This window comes from Lutra lutra, chromosome 11, assembly GCF_902655055.1.
Source record: "Lutra lutra chromosome 11, mLutLut1.2, whole genome shotgun sequence".
Lineage (NCBI taxonomy): Eukaryota > Metazoa > Chordata > Mammalia > Carnivora > Mustelidae > Lutra > Lutra lutra.
The window spans coordinates 104,493,916-104,512,744 of NC_062288.1; the positions used below are offsets into that span (position 1 = coordinate 104,493,916).

Below are 18,829 nucleotides of genomic sequence, written 5' to 3' on the forward strand. Positions count from 1 at the left end.
GGGAGACTGCTTCTCCCTCTGCCTGCCGCTCCCCCTGCTTTTGCTCTCTCTTTTCTATCTGTCTCGCTGACAATAAATAAGTAAATAAAATCATTAAAAAATTTTTTTGTATTCTTTTATAAACATATAATGCATTATTAGTCCCAGGGGTATAGGTCTGTGAATCGCCAGGTTTATACATTTCACAGCACTCACCGTAGCACATACCATCCCCGGTGTCCATCACCCAACCACCCTCTTCCCATCCCCCCAACCCTCAGTTTGTTTTGTGAGATTAAGAGTCTCTAATTTTTTTTTTTTTTTTTAAGAAAGTTTGTGTTTATCTTTTTGATTCTCCCTTGTTCCCTTCTCCGGTGTGTCTCTTTCTTCTCTCAGATAGGACCTGCCCTTTTATCTTGCTCTTCCTTTCATGCTTTCAAGCCCTGATTTCAAGAGGCCTGGGTCTAAGCCAGTGTCTCTGTCTTTGTGGGGCCACCACTCTGGTGGACAAGCTGTGCCCCAAGCGACAGCATCTGGCCAATGGAGCAACAGGACTGAATTCAGACCACCCTCTGCTTTGCAAGTCCTGAGTCCTTGTGGACTGTTCCAGAAAATGGGGATGCCCTCTGTAAGTTTTTTGCCCTAATAGAGCATCTTTGCCTAATTCTTATGATGGTACTGTATGTGCAAGCTGAGATCCTCAATATCTGAATTTTAAGGAAAGGACCTGTCCTTTCTTGTAGAGTTTTTCAAAGTCAGAGAGAAGATAGACTGTTTTAGGGCCCAGGGGACCACCTTGTGATTATGAACTCCTAGGATGAAGCTGGAGGTCTGCCCTACTTCTTTACAAAGCAGACCTACTGCCTGTCCCCCATTTCCACCCCCGCCGTATCCCATGTATCTGTGAGAGGAGGAGACTAGCTCTTTTCACAGGGATGACATGTAAGACTGGAAAAACCCAGTGGAAGCTTCATGTTAAGGTCTGGACTATGGACATCTCTGGGAGAGAAAGGACAATGAATACAATTGTTACAAGAAACTGCAGCTCAGACAATGGTGACTGTGAGGAATCTTGACCACGACAGGGCCAGGGGAACGTGGGCTTGGGACATTGGGAAGAACAAGCCCCAGTACAGATACTCCCTAGGATCAGAACAGGGGACCTGGAATTGGAAATTCTGAATCCAAGTATGCCAATCTGGGCAGCCAGCAGGGGCCTGCATGAGGAGGACAGTCACCTACGCTGTCATCAGACTCCCCTGCAATGTCTGTCGAAGTCTCCCGCGTTCAAGGTGGACGTAGAATTAGAGAAAACTGTGGTCGAAGCAGGAATGCCCATGGCATACCGGGGTCTTTTATGGACATGTTGAATGGTGTCTGCCTTTTAACTTAAGGGAAATAGAGAGAGAAAGCAGCAGGACTTGAATGCTAATCGGAGTCAGAAGCAAAGCCTGCGGTCAGGATTGAGGGGGAGATACGGCACTGGGGCGTCTCTGGTGGCAGGCATGCAAGTCCCGGGTCTCTCCCTAGCTCCAGCTCGCGTTCTTCTGGCCATAAACGCAGCACACACAGGGGCAGCCCTTCCTTTTCAGTTTAGCATTTCTTGGGAATCCATGGCCAGAGGGTGTCACTGTTCTCAGGTCTAAGATTTTCTCCTTCCCACCTGTGCCTTTCTGCCAGAAAGCAGATACTCTGAGAGAGAGAGAGAGAGAGAGAGCATTGATTCTATTTGAGCTTCTGTTGAGGATTTATACACAATTGGCAGCAAAGTTTGAAGAGAGCCAATGAACTTTCTGACCTTGTAATGTTTAATAGAGGTTTTTGTCTCTCATTTCTGTAACTTTTGAAATAGTTAAAAGATGCTTGCTTGGCTCTCGTGTTGTTGAAGAGAGCAGACTATACATGTAAATTCAGCCTAATATCATGAAAAAAAGTCTTTGTGATGAGAATTTTTAAAAAAGGTAATTTATTAACAGCCAAGCATTGCAAAGATATGTGGCTGTATTCGCCAAGAAGGGCAGCTCTGATCACTCAGCAGAGCCGGAGAATCATTTCTTCTCTGTTTCCCCTTAAAGTAGTGTGCTCTACTAGTTGTTAAAAAATCAAAATGGTTAACACTGACTCTGGGGCACCTGGGTGGCTCAGTGGGTTAAAAGTCTACCTTCGGCTCAGGTCATGATCTTGGGGTCCTGAGATCGAGCCCCACAGTGGGCTCCTTGCTCAGCGGGGAGCCTGCTCCTCCCTCTCCCTCTGCCCTCGCTGTCCCCCACTCTTATCTCGCTCATGCTCTCATGCTCTCTCTCTCTTTCTCAAATACATATATAAAATCTTTTTTAAAAAACAACAACTCTTAAGAATTTTGTTTTATAAATTTCATTTACAAACCAGATGATGATTAAATTATCAGGTAATTTTTTCCCCCCACTTTTACAAAAGGGAGTAGCCCTTGATATTGCTGTGAGCTCCCATACTGCATGAACTATCATTAATTGCACCCAGCCTCCTAGCAATGCGACCACACAGCTTCCGCACGTAGGATGACATTCAAGCTGAGACCTTCTCGTTGGCAAAATCGTCTTCAGTACTTTCACTTGTAGGGAATTTTGGCGAGTGGGTGCACGTCGGGATGTATCTTAGGGCTTGGATAAATACCAAGATTGGTATTCCCAGAGAATACCCAGAGTTCCTAGGACAGGGAAAACCTTACTAAGATGAGAGAAGGAATGCTTCCCAAGCTTAGGACTATGCTTAGGGATGGGCTTCTCAAGTTTGGCTCTTCAACAGGTTCATCTGGAGAAGTTTATGAAAAGCAGATTCCAGCCCTGCCCCTGTTGAGTCTATAAAGTATGTCTGGGGAGGGCACAGGCATCATTTTTTTATAAGGGCCTTGGAAAATCCTGCTATACAGTGTTGTCGATAAACCTCCTGTGCTCTTTACGGTGATTTTCAAGGAGCCACATCCTAAAAATATTCGTTACGGAAATCAGCGAGTCTGTGGATGAGTTCTTACTGGGCTGCTTCCCTTTGTTGTAAATGGCAGCGGGGCTTAAAACTTCATGTGACACACTGGAGCTCACAATGGAAATTACGAATTCTGTATGACAACCTTATTTATCCGCTTCACGGCGCATTCGATATTTTAATATTTTAATGTGTTCACAGCGTCTGTTGTGTTGGCTGAAAATGAGCTATTCTGTGACACTGCCCAGTGACTATTTTGCGTAGAATTTCTCTTAGATCCAGACAGCCCCCAATGCCTCTCCTGTGCTAGCTCAGCCCTGTGCTAAAGGTTTCAGGCCCCGGGAAAAATGATCTGAAAGAATGAGCATACTCCAGAAAATGTCATTAAGATGAGAGTGTTGAATTATATTCATTGATTTTGGAAACGGCTTTTGTTAGAGTGAAAAATCAGTTTTAAGTATTTTTTAAAAAGGATTATGAAGGATTTGCATTTGTTTAATGTGAACTAAAATTCCGCAGGTGGCCCGAAATGTCACCATCATGGATTTAATCCTTAATTTAAGTTTTGGTTTCTGGTGCCTCGGTCATGCTGACAGCGCTGGTAGGTTTCAGCCCGGTGATCACTCAGACGGCCTAGATGCCGGGGAAAGGCAGATCTGATTGGCTGTCATTAACTTTGTGATCTTGACCAAGCCTCCAGCCTCTGAGGCCAGGGTGGACTTGAGAGCTTAGCAGGGTGTAAGGTTGTAAAAGTATCTCAGTCCCTACCCTCAACTCTGCCGCCCTCCATCCTACACAAGGCGAACCCATCACCAGACGTCAGACCTGGAAAATTCCTCAAGCTTGTGGACCCCTGGTGTTTCTCAAGAGCTGGCCCAGAGGGGAAAGGGGACTGGCCTGGGCATTTTGGGGTGAGTGTTGTTGCCTACGTGGAGTTGTTTCTTCCTCTCCTCTGGTATATTCCCATCTTCGCTCCTTTCTCATCTTGGTTTTCTTTTGCTTGGTTGGTTCCATGTCGCTCAGAGCTGGATCCTGGATCATCACCGTGATATTCCTGCGGCACCTGAGTCTCTCTCCGAGGAGTGGTCACAGCAATAGATAGTTTTTTCTTCTCCCATCAAAACTGGCTGCCACCTTACATGTTCCATTCTTGTTTCTATCAATTTCCAAGGGGCCTCTGAGCTGTCTTTGTTGAGTTGATCAGTCTTACGGTTAGCCATGAATATTTAGGGCACAAAATGCACCATGTTGGAGAAGAATGAAAAGACCCAAGCATAAATGAATATAGCCTGAATGGGGGGGCGTGAGAAGTCTGATCTTTTTAATCACTGACATTTGGAAAAAGTGGGGCTAGAGCTTGGAGGGCTCAGCAGCCAGGCTGAGGAGTTTGAACTTGAGGGAGAAGGGATAAAGGTGCCAGGTACACTCGGACGTGCAGACTGGATGCAGGAAGTTAACCAGGAGCACTTCCAAATCAACGGCCAAGGAAGGAGAACTGGCAGGGGCCGAGTTGGCACTGATGGGCCCCACAGCGCCTCTGCTGGCTGTGCTGTGAGGGGCTCTGAAGCCGTACACACGGTGCCTGGCGGTTTCCGTCCAAGTCGGGCGGTCATTAGGTGTGGGCTTCCCCTTCCTCTGGTGCCATGACCTGGAGTGAAGGAGCTGCCTTCATCGGAGGACAGTTCTCGGAGAGGGTGACAGCCCAGGAGGCCAGTCAGCAGGCCCAGCTGCTGGGGGAACAATTCTGCTACCCTGAAGGAGAATTTGGGTGGCCTACCATGGTGCCCATTATAGGAAGTCAGGGCTGTTCCTTAAGTAATCTACTGTCAGGGTCAAAATGGTTATTTGGAAGTGGTTAGGTGCCTTTGAAAGAACAACCGAGTGAGTCCTTCAAACTGAGATAGGACGCTAACCCAAAGGCACTGAGGTTTACAGTAAAGCCCTGCAGAGAAGCGAGTGGCATCAATACAAATCATTATTATACCTAATAGCATTTGCTCCCATACCTTTTGCACTTGACCGGCACTGTAGCAATGTTTAAATATGCCATCTTGCTCTGCATTTTAGAGACCGTGGCATGGTGTGCCGTGTTTCATTCCCATTCTGCCGGGTGTCAGCATTTTTGTGATGCAATTAGAGGCATGTAATTCCCAGAACAAATGAGCCATTTCAAATATTGTGAGATGTGTAACTCAATATAATATGAGCCTGCAAAATAATTGAGTTTAGAGAAACAAATATGCAGGGGTTTGGGCTGAACAACCTGGCAGATGAAGAGCCCGACGGTCCCCTCCCCCCGCTGTGATCATCAGCATGGAAGTGACACCTGAGGAGAGCGACTATGGGAAGCAAACACCTGGGGGCCCTCGGCTGCCTTGTTAAAGCTGCCCTTGCCTATTAGAGATGGGATTTCATGTCCCATTGGAACGGTGGACAGTATAATCCAAATAAGGAGGAACTGTAAATAGAAGCGCTACCACGAATAGAGAACACTGGGCTCATGAAGCTATTTTGTTCTCCTGTTATTCAACCCAAAGTGGATATAATTCATCTTCTTTCAAGAAAATAGGTGGCTTTGAATCTTGGACTTCGAGATCTCATTTGAAGTCATCAAATCATTTTTAATCATTCTTGAGCTCACCTGGCAGGACAGAGGTGATATGTGATTGTTGGGAGGCACTATGGCTGAGTTTCAGCAGTTGGGTTTCCTGGTTTCCCTCCTCAGGCGTCACCCTGAGGGTCAGGCACGTGCCAGAATGTTATCGAGGGTGTGTTTGACTCAGCGGCTCTGGGTCTGTTCCAGGGGGGAGGAAGGCAGTTCGCCAAAGGGGAGGCTGGCCACCCACCAGTGTCCACGTGTTCCCATGGCCACGTCTCCCAACCCCGTGTGGGCATGTCCTCTCCAGATTCTCCCTGACCGACTCACAGCGATCGGTTCCATCTCTCTGTAAGACGGGCTTCCTCAAAGAGCACCAGCGGCTAGAGCTGATGGAAATCAACGGAAAATGAAATGGTCTGAAAAATGCAGAGATGGTTGGAAGAGTTAACCGAAACGTCAGAAGTGTAGAATGCCACACCCAGTAAGGAGTTTGGATCGTGCTGTGACTAAGGTTGTATACGTTCTGTATATGAACAAGAAGATGCCATCGGAGATCTTGCCACATGCGAGGCATGTGAAACTGCTCAAGCAGAAAGAACTGGGATAAAAGCTGAAGAAGGTGCTTAATGTGAGTTTCAGGGATGGGCACATAATCTAGTGACTCTCACATGACATGCGAACCAGTTGCTAGAATTCCAGGAGTGTGCGCCCATCGTCCCGGGAGGCCACAGGTGGAGCGATCTGTTCAAATGTTTCCATCCCAGGTGTGGGGGAGCAGGGACACTAGCCATGGGTGCGGGCATTTCCTCTGCAGTGGGAGGGGTTGCCAGGGGTGCCTGGCATGGACGTGTGTTAAATATAGACCAAACCTGATGTTTAAAAAATGCCATGACAATTCAGAGTCTGGGGCCGCTGGGTCAGGGGCTTGGCCCATTTTGGGCAGCAAGGCAGGCTCCGTGACTGCAGACCTACTTTTTTAATGAAATCAAAATATTAAGGGGGCAAGATTGAGACATTTCTTTTTTAAAAGTATTTTATTTATTTATTCGACCGAAACACAGCAAGAGAGGGAACACAGGCAGGGGGAGTGGGAGAGAGAGAAACAGGCTTTCTGCTGACCACCCCCAATGTGGGGCTTGATCCCAGGACCCTGGGATCGTGACCTGAGCCGAAGGCAGAGGCTTCATGACTGAGCCACCAGGCACCCAAGTCAGAGTGCTATTTATGATTTGGGGACCGCTGAATTGTATTTAGTGACAGGAGCAGGTTTTCGGTACTCATGAGAGATTTACTGATGTTTGTCTACAGAAAACACACACATCACACATGCACACCCCCACACACACATGCACACACATACACACTGATAAACCCGCAGTTGGGTGAAGGGGAAGTGTGCGGTGGGGAAGCGAGAGATGGAAAGAAGAAGGAGATTCACCAAACCTGACTTGGGAGACGTGGCTTCTGGTCGTGCTGAAGTCTCAGGGACCGGACTAAACTTTCCTGCCTGCTGTGAAGCTGGACACAATGTATTAAATGAGTGTTTCCAGTTGTGACAATAGACAGCATGGGCTTGTGACCTAAGAGAAAAGGAAAAGCCAAGGTGAGCTTTGCAATCGCCTGGCTTTCTGCCTGGTGGGCGTCTGGACCATGACGTAGGGAGGGGAAGGCAGAGAGCACATCATGCTTACTGACCTGAGACAGGTTGGGGGTTTGGGGCTGCTGGAGAGGGGTTTGGCAAGGTGAGGTGCGGGCGAGGATACACCTGTTTAGAAGGAGACCTCTGGGAATCTGCAAAGAGTCACCTGTCTGAATCCAAGCTGCATTTTCTGTGGGAGGCCATGGCATGTTTGGAGACAAGGACCAAACCAGGCCCTGACTTGTGTCTCCCTTTAAGTCCAAATACCTTAATAAAGGGTTACAGACAGGAAAGGTTGAGTAACACTGAGAAAGGGTCTGTGCTATGTGTCGTGCGCTCACCTACGTGACTTCCCACACACTCTCCCTACAGAAGAGAAGAATGTGGTCAGGGTCATGAATTCTTAGTTGGTCCTTGTTGTTCCTGTACTTCCCATAACCCACTCCCTGGTTGATTATCTTGCTAAAGGCATTAGCCGTGACTACCTGGCATCACGAGATTTGCTTGTAGTTGATGTAAACTTGTTATAGGAACTTGCGGTCATCTGACTAGATACTGATGTGTTATATTACTCCTTCTACTGTGGTCTGCCTTATAAATGCTTGTAAGATGTGGAATAAAATCAGCCCTGTTGGACATCCTCCTCAGTGCTCCTCCTGCCCCCATCTCTTTGTCTCTTAATTTCTTTTCACCATCCTCTTACCCTCACGTTTCCTGGTCGATTTGTCGCACCAGCCGCGACAAGTGGCGCCCGAACAGGGACCGTGAGCACATTTCAAGGGAGCGCGCAAGTACAGGTGAGTGGTTATCAAGATTCAGGTAAGAGGAGCCCAGGTTGATGGGCGACAGCAGGAGTAAAATAACATGGGGCAAACACAGTCTATGGAACAGGAGGATCTTTTTGTTATGGCATTGCAGGCCCTTTTACAGCAGAAGGGGTCTAAGCACTCAAAGTAGGCCTTACAGCAGTTTTTTTGGTGTGGTGTCTGATCTTTGTCCTTGGTTCCCTAAAGGAGGAACGGTAAATTTACAAATTTGGCAGAAAGTAGGGCAAGAGATTAAAAATCAATTGAGAATTAGAGGACCATGTACTTGCCCTGAAGGAACCATGAAAGTTTGGGAAGATATTCAAGAGGCTTTAGATCCGCAACATTCTATAGAATTAACCTCTGTAGCTTCTCATGATTCTAACAAGAAGAGCGCCCCCGGACCTAACACCCCCACTCCAGATCTTCCCACCCAGGTCTCAGGTAAACATTCGAAACGGAGTGGAACCAGGTGGAAAGTAAATCAGTATTTGAACTAAGTTAAGTTTGTTGGGTTAATTAGAGTAAACATGTCTTTTGAGTTAACAGTAGTAAATGTGAAACTTCAGAGTTTTTACTTAAAGTCAAATAAGCTCGTGTTATTTGTTAAAATCTGTTAAAATCTGTGTTAAAATCTGTTAACAAAGAGATGACTAAACTGATGATTAATTGTCTGTCTCAAAGTTTTAGTGGGTAATTGTTAAAGTAGCTTTCAAAGTCTTTGCTAACCTGAAACTTTAAATCAAATGGGATAAAATGCTTGAGCGCTGGTCACTGGAACTAGGTTTGTGCTTTTGATATCTGTTGGTAAACATCTTCTGTGCTTAACTGAATTCTGTTGTAACAGCCCTGGGGCCAGTGTCTGAGCTAGACCCATTCGTAAAGAATGGAAGGGGAGACTGATCACCTCCCATTAACCAGGGATACCCAAAGGGGAGGGCGTCCAACCTGTTTGAATCTGAAGAGTGCCTGACTGTGTGAATGCGTCTGTATGGCTCCACCGCTTTGGCTACGGAGTCTGAGTGGGCTGCACCCTGAGTCTCGCGGGGCGTCACATGGCATAACGGTCATCTACTCCACGGAGTAGCCTGGTCCACGGTTTATATGGACAGACCTTGGCTAAGACGCTCCTAAGTTCCCTCGAGGGACGCGAGCAGGACAGCATCTGAAAGATCCCCCTCCCTTTGTCTGCGACATCATTCACGATGGGAGGGAAACCCAGAAAACTCACTGTCTTAGGAAGAAAAAAAGGAGACAACACTCTGGATGGAGCTGCTCAGGAGGAATTTTCCGTGAAAGCTTGTGTTCCCCGCCCTTTTTTATTAATTGTGGGCCCCAGTACAATTTCACCTTCGGTGTTTAAGGGGCCAAAAGGAGAATACCTCACGTATCACATAGAGTGTAATGAATGTGTATTAAATAATTGTATACCTATTTCTTCTTCTGTTCTAAAAGGACGCCCCATTATGATATTTTTAGTAATGCAACCTCCGTATGTACTCCCCCCGGTGGAAGTAGAGGATCCCTGGTATGCCAATTATGGGTATCAGTTAGCGTTAGAATTACAGGCACAGGTGAAAAGAGTTAAGCGCTTCATAGGGTTACTTATCATTGGGATAACTATATTAATCTCTCTAATTGCTACAACTACTGTTTCTACTATAGCTCTTTCGCAATCTGTACAAACTGCCACACATGTGAATTCTCTAGCCCAAAATATCTCTCATGCCTTGGCTACTCAGGAGCATATAGACCAAAAAATTTAAGCCAGTTGGAAGGACTGGAAGAAGCAGTAGAATTTCGGGGGGGATGGGCAATTATCGGTGTTAAGAACTCAAATGTCTTTAATATGTCATGGAGGATTTCAACATATTTGTGTCACTCCCTTAAAAGCCTTGAACTATTCTTGGGATGCTGTTAAACATCATTTGCAAGGAATATGGTTTCATAGTAATGTGCGTCTAGATCTTGCAGAGTTACAAAAGGAAATTGCTAATATAGGACATTCACAACTAGATGTACAAAATCCTGCTACTATAGTTTCTCAGATTTTAGATGGGTTGCACGGATTTAATCCTGGAAATATAATGAAATATTCCTTTTGGATTTTTATCATTATATTCATTGTCTTGGCTATATTGATTGTAGGATGGGGAGTTTCCTTGTTTCGTACAGGACAACAACGATTGCATGCTCAGGCACAGATTCATATGCTTGATTTATTTAAAAAAAAAAGGGGGAGATGTTAAAAAAAAGGGGGAGATGTTGGAGGCCATGGCATGGTTGGAGATGAGGATCAAACCAGGCCCTGACTTGTGTCTCCCTTTAAGTCCAAATACCTTAATAAAGGGTTATAGACAGGAAAGGTTGAGTAACACTGAGAAAGGGTCTGTGCTATGTGTCGTGCGCTCACCTACGTGACTTCCCACACACTCTCCCTACAGAAGAGAAGAATGTGGTCAGGGTCATGAATTCTTAGTTGGTCCTTGTTGTTCCTGTACTTCCCATAACCCACTCCCTGGTTGATTATCTTTTTTTTTTTTTAAAGTTTTATTTATTTATTTGACAGAGATCACAAGTAGGCAGAGAGGCAGGCAGAGAGAGAGAGAGAGAAGCAGGCTCCCAGCTGAGCAGAGAGCCTGATGTGGGACTCGATCCCAGGACCCTGTGACCATGACCTGAGCCGAAGACAGAGGCTTTAACCCACTGAGCCACCCAGGCGCCCCCCTGGTTGATTATCTTGCTAAAGGCATTAGCCGTGACTACCTGGCATCACGAGATTTGCTTGTAGTTGATGTAAACTTGTTATAGGAACTTGCGGTCATCTGACTAGATACTGATGTGTTATTACTCCTTCTACTGTGGTCTGCCTTATAAATGCTTGTAAGATGTGGAATAAAATCAGCCCTGTTGGACATCATCCTCAGTGCTCCTCCTGCCCCCATCTCTTTGTCTCTTAATTTCTTTTCACCATCCTCTTACCCTCACATTTCCTGGTCGATTTGTCGTGCCGGCCGTGACAATTTTCCTGGGGCCAGAGTCCACACTGTTGAGCGAAGCCAACTCCCAGTGACCTGTGAGCTCCATGGCACACTGGCCTTCTCACAGGCCTGGGAGACACCGCAGTTCTGACCAGTCAGAGTGGATGGGCCATGCTGAGCACTGAGGGTACCCAGTTGACACCCCAAGAAGGCCACGGTTTGGGAGGAGCACTTAATTAGCCACGGCATAAAGCCCACTGCTGGCCAGAGTTTCTCAGCCTTGGCTCTACTGACATTTTGGGACTGATTATTCCTTGCTGGGGGGAGGGGCTGTCCTGTGCTAACCAGTGCGTTCACCAGTCTCCATGGACTCAGAGCTTCAAAAGGACCAGGATGATTTTCAAGTAAACTAATTACCCGGTGAAACAAAGCTCAATATTCTCAAAAGACAACAAATAGTTTAAAGCAACCAAGATTGCACCCACAACATTCCATACGTGTGCTGCACAGATCCCTCCCGAGACTCAAGGACGCGTCTCCCGGGTTGTGTCGTTGCTCTGACAGGTGGCTCCTGTCTGCCCTGTGGCATGGTCAGCTGTGTAGTCACCTTGCCCTGGGTCACCCCCTCTCTCTGGGCTGGCCTGTAGCCTGAAGCCCTGGCCCCCTGTGCCAAGTTGGGAAATCTCTGAAGAACCTAAAAAAATAAATAAATAAATAAAGGTAATTACATGGATTTAGGAGTACTAAAAAAAAAAAAAAAGAACAACAAAAAACAAACCCAGCTAATAAGCCTAGTGGAAGGAAGGAATGTGGGAAAAAGGAAACAACGGGTGAGGCCAATAGAAAGCACACAGCAACAGGAGACTTCTTCCAACCGAAGCAACAATTGCATGAAATAGAAAGACACGAAATTCTCCAATTAAAAGGCAGCTTATACACTAAGAAGAACAGCAAGACTGTGTAAATGCCATTTCTGAGAGATCCATTTTGTTTTATTTTATTTCTTTTTCTTTTTTTTAAATTATGTTATGTTAGTCACCATGCAGTGTTCCATGATTCATTGTTTATGCACACACCCATGCTCCATGCGATCCGTGCCCTCCTTAGTACCCACCCCCAGGCTCACCCATCTCCCATCCCTCCTCCCCTCTAAAACCCTCAGATTGTTTCCCGGAGTCCATAGTCTCTCATGGTTCATCTCCCACTCTGATCTTCCCCCTTCATTTTTCCATTCCTTCTAATGTCCTCCATGCTATTCCTTATGTTCCACAAATAAGTGACACCATATGATAATTGACTTTCTCTGTTTGACTTATTTCACTCAGCATAATCTCCTCCAGTCCTGTCCATGTTGATACAAAAGTTGGGTATTCATCCTTTCTGATGGAGGCATAATACTCCATTGTATATATGGACCATATCTTCTTTATCCATTCATCTGTTGAAGGGCATCTTGGCTCTTTCTACAGTTTGGCGATTGTGGCCCTTGCTGCTATGAACAGTGGGGTGCATGTGCCCCTTCTTTTCACTACATCTGTATATTTGGGGTAAATACTCAGTAATGCAATTTCTGGGTCATAGGGTAGCTCTATTTTTAACTTTTTGAGGAACCTTCATACTGGCAAAAAATGGGCAGAAGACATGAACAGACACTTTTCCAAAGAAGACATGCAAATGGCTAACAGACACATGAAAAATGTTAAACATCATTAGCCATTAGGGAAATTCAAATCAAAGCCGCACTGAGATACTACCTTACACCAGTTAGAATGGCAAAAATTAATAAGCCAGGAAACAACATGTGTTGGCGAGGATGTGGAGAAAGGGGAACACTCTTACTCTGTTGGTGGGAATGCAAGTGGTGCAGCCACTCTGGAAAACAGTGTGGAGGTTCCTCAAAAAGTTAAAAATAGATCCATTTTAAATATGAAAAAAAGATTGGTTAAAAGTAAAAAGACAAAGGTGGATATATCATGCAAATATTAATCATACGGAAGCTGGTATTGTGGACCAAATTGTGTTCCCTTCAAATTTGTATGTTGAAGCCCCATCCCCAGTGTGACTGCGTTTGGAGGTGGGGCCTTTAAGGAGGTAATTAAGGTTAAGGGAGGTCACAAGGATGGGACCCTAATTCTCTAGGACTTGCGTTCTTATAAAAAGATGAAGAGACCCCAGGACCCTATCTCCAGACATGCACTGAGGAAAGGCCACGTAAGGACACAGCAAGATGGTGGCAGTGTACAAGCCACGGGGAGAGTTCTCACCAGAGACCAACCCTGCTAGCATATTGATCTGGGACTTTCAGCCTCTGGAATGTGAGAAAATAGGTTTCTATGGTTGAAGACACTCAGTCTTATGGTATTTTGTCATGTCAGCCAAAGCAGACTAACATGGCCGCAATGGCGACGTGAATACCAGACAAATTAGACTTTGGGGCGTGGAGTATTATCAAAGGCAAGAACACTTCCTAATGATAAAGGAATCACCTCATCAGAGGGACAATTCTACGCATGGAGATTCTCGCCCAGATCCCCCTTCAAAAAAGAACATTTTGCCCAGCTGTGGGGAGTGTAGTCAGTGAGTGGACTCCCCCAGTCAGCCCCCATAGGTCCTGCCCACGCTGCAGAGAAGTGCCTTACTATGTCACTTTTCCTGGGGCCACTCATATGCTGAGGGAGGCAGGCTGCAGAGACTCAGCCTCTATGGCACCACACAGGTTCCCATGACTGGCGACACCTATTCTGGAGTGCCCCGGTAATGCTCAAGCACACAGTCTCTGCTAAAAGCTGGGCATTGCTTTGCAAATCGGGAACTTTTACTCAGGAGGATACATAGTCTTACTCTGGCTCACTAGGGGTCTGTGCCGAGACTCTCTGAGTGGGGTTTGCCGGAGATTTGTCAGCTTTTGGTGCTCCCTGTGACTTGGATATGCAAGGCACGTGGCTCAGTGGGGAGGGCAACTGGGTTTGTGGCAGAAACCTCTGCTCTAGAACACACTTCAAGCTGGACTTTGGAAATAGCCTATGTCAGACGTCAGAACATGGTTCTACCCAAACAGCAGCGGAACTAGGGGGCCGCGGAAGAAGCATACCGAGCACCATGCCGCCTTCTCGTGGCATGTGATAGATACAAGGTGCCACGACCTGTCCTTTACAGAGGAGGGTATATTTTGATTTGCACCAGACTGTTGGACACATAAAACTTCACTTGTGTGGCAAGATGACCAGACCCTGAATGTCCATAGGACTTTTCTCCCAACCACTGGTACAGAGTTCCCTGAGATCCTTGGACACAATGTGGGACACGTGACCATTCTGAAGAGTGGTTTGGAAACACCACTGGGATTTAACCACTTAGAATTCTAGATTTGTTCCCGGGCTCCTGCTCCTGGTATGTTTCCTTTTCATTTAAGTGTTGTCTGGGAAACCTTTGAAGCAGAGGTGAAGCAAATGAGTGTTTGGCTTTGAGCTAGAGTCTCTCTTTCCTTTGTCTGAGCCTGGTCTCTTCAGGGGATTGGAACTGCTTGTAGACCTTCAGTCCCTGCGAGAGAAATCTCCTTGGGAAATGTCATGAAGAGAAGCATACTTGTGCGACTCTCTTCTCTGGTCTCTCTTCTCTGCAGTGATTCTGTGATAACAAATGTGTTTAAAAATCCATTACAATGGCAAATCTATAGATGGCAGATTATTTTGAATTTGCATCAGCAGCATAAACAATTTCACATTTCAAATGAACTTCTGCTAAAACACTCATGCTCAAATGTAATATAAAACACAGACAGATTTGAGCAAATAAGATACTGCTGCTTTGTTTTAAAATATTGGCACAGACAAAAATGTATTATTCATATCAACTCTCTCCATTGCCTTGAAACTGAAAATTATTTCTTTCACTATCTCTGAATAAATATCTAAGTTGGTACCTTAGCAACGATGATATGTTCATCTAGCTTGATGTGAAATGTGGAAATCCCATCTTTTACTTTCCTTTCTTCAGTCTTGGGTCCTTCCACCTGTTCTTTGTATATCTGTGGGCAGGAGCTTACTTTACAAAGTCTTGTCTGTCTGTGTCCTGCAGGACAGGGACCAGGGTGGGGTTGACAGATGGCATGAGGTCGGGCTGGTAGATGCTAGAAGTCAACTTGTCCAAAGATCAAGTTCAAAGAGTTTCTGCTAAGGCAGCCTGAGGCACTGTGGCTCCAGGAACACCGGTTGGAGAATGTGGGAGGTCAGACCACAATGCCAGCTAGCACACTGAGTGATACAAGTTCAAGAATTCAGACTATACTGTCAGAAAAGTGAGAGGCCAGAATTAGAGCAAGAGATGTGACTATGCCTGGCTGGGGAGCAAGGGCGTTCCTGTAGGGGGGATCTGTTCCTTTGGTCATTATGCAGTGTCTCTATTAAGCTACCCTTGGAGTTTGTTGCTATCAACGGCAACAAATAGAGTGTGTACGGGGAATTGGATTATACTTACATTGGGAAATACAGTTTGTGGTTGAAAACCATAGATATGTATAGTAAATATAAGTCTCAGAACCCAGACTTTGAAAATATCTGAACTTAATTTGTATTTAAGCCCTTATCCTGGCAGTCACCCCAGTTTCTGGGCTCCCCTTTTCTTTTCAACAGGATTATATCCTGTTTGAGGGCAAGCATTAATTTGTTTTGGTATTCTGTGTCATCAGTCCAGAAAGAGAGCTAAAGACTCATTCCTAACACCACCCTCAACGGCCCTCTGCAGCCAGAGTCTCCACTGCCTCTGGACCATGTCTGGAGCAGGGGAAGTTAATGCTGTGCTCACAATATGCCAGCATCCATGAGGGTTTCTGAGATTCCTCGTCATTTCTGTTCCACCCTCTGATCTGAGTATTGGTCTCTATGGTGTCTTCTGGGTTTATCATTCAGGATTATCTGGTGAAAAAGAACAAATAGGGTATATCTCTGTGCTCATATATATATATATATATATAGAGAGAGAGAGAGAGAGAGGTTTTAAGGAATTGCTGCTTTGTTGTAAAATACTGGCGAGTTAAAAATGTATTATTCGTAAGTTTTGAAGCAGTTGGTTCATGTGATTATGGGAGATGGCAAGCCTGCAATCTGAAAGGCGGGTTAGCAGGCTAAAAACTCAGGTAGGATGTCTGTGTTACAGTCTTGAGATAGAATTCCTTTTTTTCCAGCGGTCATCAGTTTTTGCTATTAAAGCTATCAACTGATTGGACAATTACCCACATTATGGAGGGTAATTAAAGTCAATGGATTGTAGATGTCAATCACATGTACAGAATACCCTCTTGGCAACATACAGACTAATGTTTGGCCAAGCAACTGGGCACTGCTATAGTCTAGCTACGCTGATGCAGAAAATGAACCATCACGTTGAGCTCTGAATCCCGTTGTTCCATCTGCTCAGACACACCCTGAAGCCCTGTCAGCTCTGTCACTTAATTGTACAAACCAGCCATGATGTTGGAGAGTCTGGCTGTCCATCTTGGGTTATAGCCACTGTTTCCAGGGGACCTGGTTCTACTAGTAGAGCTTTTTACCAGGTCATGACTATCAAGCTTTCCTGCACCTTCTAGAGAAGCTTCCACGTATTCTGGGTTCACATTTTTATTTCCAAATCAGGTGACGAAATGTAACTTGTTTTTCAAAGTTTAACCTCTGATTTGAAGCACCATTCCATCAGGGTGATAGAAATTGCATATCAATGTGGGCTTCTTCCTTCCTACTTTTCCAGGACAGCGTTCAAGTTCTGAGGGCGTGTGGGGACAGGTCGCAGTGGAAGGTCAACTCACGAGTGCTTTGGAGTCACCCGCTGCCGGCTCCAAGGTTGGTCAAGTCAATACCGAAACCTGCGTCTCAGCTTGAAAATGGGAACTGTTTCCATCCCAGGTCTCTCTGTGGCAACCGAGAGGGATTTTTCACTGACTCATGGCCATTGACGGCTTTGATGTTCTACTCATGCCCTGATACCGTGGATGACAGATACAGAAGAAAACACTCAAAGGGCTTCAGTTGGCAGATGAGACTCTGGACTAAGAAAAGACACAGCAGGGAACCCACTCTGAGGAGCCCGAGTGAGCTCCCTGGATGAGGAGGACTGTAGCCAGAACCAGTCTGTTTTCAGAAGGCACTCAGTGGAGGAATTCCATCCCCTACACGCTCTTCCATTGCTCCAAGATGAGGTCACCCCCAAAACCTTGGCATCCAGGTCAACTCTTCCTAAAGCATAGAATTCGGGGGCTGGGGGAACAAGAGGCAGGAAGCCCTTGGACAGGTGCTATTATACCTGCTTCACAGACCACCAGTTGCTGGTACAGGGGGCTGGGGAGGAGGTTTCTCTGGAAAATGCCATACAAAGAAGACCCCTCTTCTCACCTCTTCCCTCGTCTCAGAGTTAGGAGAAGGCTGTGAGGAGGAAGTTTAAGATGAATAATTTCTGTGTTCACTAAAAAAAAATTAGTGGTTGGGAAGCACATTTTTGAAAGCCTCATTTTAAGGAGAAATAATGTCTTAAAAGGTGTATCTGCCCCCAATACAAACCGAATGAAAGCAAACCGCTCAAATTGCTAGTGGCTTTCTCTGCAGAAGACAGCTCTGCTGGAGGCTGATATGACTCCAACATGGTTTCATTTAGCAGAGTGTATTAAATTATTGTAATTAGAGGATTTTTCAGCAATATAACAATGTTCCATTAGCAACTGTTCACCAGGAAGCTCAGGGACTCCACCAAGCGGCCGTGGTAACAGTACGCTTGGCAACCGCTCAGTCATGCATTTCGCTCTTTATTCTGTCCAGCTTGTCACTCTGAACCAAAACTAACTTTCTAGACAGAAGAGGCAGGAAATAAGCCGTTTCGGAACTCTCTAGAGAATTAGATTCCCTCCCTCTCTAACCCCATCTCTTAGTGGGATGTTGCGCTTCTGCCCAGGTCCTGGGTTCAGGACAGGTAGATGGCTTCTGAGTACTGGACAGAGGTGGAATGTGGAGGATTGTGGCCAGACAGTGTGCCAGGCACCAGAGATGCCAAAAGATGTAAGAATGGCCCCTGGCCATTGAAGACGGTACAGAGACCGGCAGAGAAGAGACGCTGTTTCACCATTAAGATTCGAAAATGTAAGTTCTAAAAGAGCCCACTGCCAGAAGTTCATGGACATCTCCTCCTTCCAGGCAGTGACCTGGCTGTATTTTTAAGGATGGGGAACATGAGCTGCCTCTTCCAGAAACTGGGAAGGAACTACTTTGTGGGATCCAGACAAACAAGAGTCAAAATCAAGACATGCTACTGGCTACTTAAAATATTCCCTTTTGGAACTGGCAAAGCAAGTAAATAAATGAATATAATATATATAGTATACAGTATTTCTTCTAACTTTAGTAATTAAAAAAATCAAAGGTAATTTTTGCAATATGGACACAGAGCTGTGTTGCTATAGACGTGTTTTTGATTCCTTCTACTTGTTGATTTATAAATCACTTTCAAGGCAAAGTTCTATTTTTCTTTCACACTGGATGAAAATTCAGAACGAACTTACCCTTACCATGTGCACAACTTCCTCTCTCCGCCCCTCAGAAGGGCTGTGAAAACTGCAGCCAGCCAGCCGTGGAATGCTGTTCCTCTCTTGAAGACAGAAGAATTTCCTCATGAGTTGTAAATAATACCTGACTTCGACTTTTATTTCACTTCATGATTGTCTGTAATTGTATTCCCTCATCTCTAGAAATGAGGGATTTGGGTTAGAGGTTCTCTCAGAACATATTCTGACTCTACGCACGGGAAAGCAAAATGTTTGCGTGGAATAGCCACTCTGATAATACAGGTGTCAGCAGGGTTCAAATTCCTGTATCTTCTTGACGCA

The 18,829-nt window shown here is 45.6% G+C and overlaps 1 long non-coding RNA gene across 1 annotated transcript; it reads right to left on the bottom strand.

Annotated features, from left to right (window-relative positions):
* Positions 1-15,559: 15,559 nt before the first annotated feature.
* LOC125080670 (uncharacterized) lies at positions 15,560-18,586 on the bottom strand. Its single transcript, XR_007121451.1, has 3 exons — positions 18,506-18,586; positions 16,766-16,936; positions 15,560-15,878 (listed from the first exon to the last, which is right to left on the bottom strand). It is a non-coding gene; the product is annotated as an uncharacterized LOC125080670 (long non-coding RNA).
* Positions 18,587-18,829: the final 243 nt, after the last annotated feature.